At 39.4% G+C, this 2,077-nt stretch overlaps 1 non-coding gene across 1 annotated transcript; it reads left to right on the top strand.

The window, feature by feature from the left end:
* The first annotated feature begins 948 nt into the window (after positions 1–948).
* On the top strand, positions 949–1,020 carry TRNAD-GUC (transfer RNA aspartic acid (anticodon GUC)). Its single transcript has one exon. It is a non-coding gene; the product is annotated as a tRNA-Asp (tRNA).
* The last annotated feature ends 1,057 nt before the right edge of the window (positions 1,021–2,077 follow it).

Below are 2,077 nucleotides of genomic sequence, written 5' to 3'. Positions count from 1 at the left end.
CAACAACATCAACAAGCGAGCGAGCAGGGCAGATCGCTGCTCGGTGTTATGAAACCTGCTACCATGATCACTCCGACGGCCGATGGACTCATATAGTATGTAGGCAGAACTTTGAGAATTGATGCGATGTGACGTAACACAACACCGAGCGGCGACCGACGACGTTCTGATTCTGAGCTAGAATACATTAACGGACAGGGCAATCGTAGAAATTTAAAAGTGATTCATCCATCACTGGGTAGGACGGTCTAGTGGCTGAGCTGGATCGACGAGAAACGGCGGTGGAGGTTGACGTTTGTTTGCTCCGTCGGTTAAGGCAAACGGCGGCGTCAAATGGATGGCGTAAACATGGATTTGTTTTCGGTATTTTTTTTTGCGCATTATGGTTTTCCCCGGAACTGGGCTGGAATCTTTTGAATACTTTGCTTTTAAATGGATTAATGCCTATGAAGCATGCCACTTTCTATGTTCCTCCCCTGATCCTTCCCTCAAAAATGGGAACCTTTCTAATCGGTCCACCCCTACTAGACGTTGTATTAAGTTATTCTTGTTAAACTATAAACAATGGAATATCGGCTCCCCAAAACTAACGCGATTGAGCCTTCCAAATAAACGAATTGGAAATGAAAAGTATGCCACTTAATTAGAAAATGACCTTTTATGGTGAAGACAAAAACTAATCGTTCTGTGAACGAACAAAATTTCCACAAAATGGTGGAAGAACAAATAATAATTGGAGTTTTAAGATGTTGACCTGTGATCGAATATTAGCTACTATTTTATAGTAAAAGATTTTGATGTTCAATTCAAAACTGTAATATAGTTTCAGCTATTGACTACTGATGGTCGACGCTTTTAATTCAAAAAATATTCAATGAGTGTTTGATGCTTGATAAGACAGCGATTATTGCGTTCACAAAACATATTTGACATTAAGGGAACCACAAGTCCTCGATAGTATAGTGGTCAGTATCCCCGCCTGTCACGCGGGAGACCGGGGTTCAATTCCCCGTCGGGGAGAGACGATACTTTTTTCACCGAAGTAATGGCGATGCCAAAATGGGAATGATTCCCCTTATTATGTTTATATATGGCGTCTACACTAGGGTTACCATATCAAAAACTTGAAAAGGAGGACAATTTCATCTGAGGTAAACTAAGGCTGTGTTCCATTTGGTGATTTTTTACTTAAATTTGACAGATGGAAAATTTTCAAATAAACCTGCTAGGGTTAACTACCTCATTTCCGGCCTATTAAGCACAACCCGCACTTAGTCTTTTTTAATCTAGCGCAGTTTAGCACCAAACGGAATGTTATTATTACTGATGGCTTTCAAATTTATTTACCTTTCCGCACGTACCGCAAGATTTGAAAAAGAGAAACCAATTGTTGAGATGTTGTCAAAAGTCTAACACTGCTTCTTGACACCAAACTCGGCCTACGGATTCTAAACTCGGCCTAACGCATTGAAACGCCATCGAAACGCCAATGAATTCACATCGGCCTATCGGAGGAAGATGAAAATTGATTCGGTCGGAGCGTTTCTTTTGTTTTGGAAATAATGGGTGCAAACCTTCATACCACGCGTTCTCATTGACTTCGTTCGGTAGCTTATTTACTCAAGTATCGTAACAAACGCATATTTGACTTGTTAACTCTGAAATAATGGATTTATTTGAAATATTCTGCTCGATAGGCCCAAAATGGGCGATTAGGCCGAAGTAGTTCTCTGCCCTATTCCAGCAGACTTATTTCTGACAGACAAGGAATAAATTTTGACAGACGCTTTCTCGAAAATCGGCCGATTAACAACAGAGGGATTTTCGAACATCTTAATTTATTTTCGAAGTGTCAAATCTAAGTTAAAATTTTCCAAATGGAACACAGCCTAAGGAGGATAATGATTCCATTTCTTAACAAATTAAATGAGGACAATAAGCATTTATCAAACGTTTTAATAATATGTGCGCTATCACAAAATTCATGAATTGGAATGGTTCAATTGAGATTGCTCAAAGCTTTTAGTCGGTACCAATTCAATTCATCTTCTCGTTATACTTCTGAAAAATGCATCAA

This window comes from Ochlerotatus camptorhynchus, unplaced genomic scaffold, assembly GCF_037179485.1.
Source record: "Ochlerotatus camptorhynchus isolate MF236.1 unplaced genomic scaffold, CSIRO-AGI_Acam_v1.1 ptg000232l, whole genome shotgun sequence".
NCBI classification, from domain to species: Eukaryota; Metazoa; Arthropoda; class Insecta; order Diptera; family Culicidae; genus Ochlerotatus; species Ochlerotatus camptorhynchus.
The sequence above is the reverse complement of the archived record's forward strand: the minus strand, read 5'-3'. Positions and strand labels throughout refer to the sequence as shown.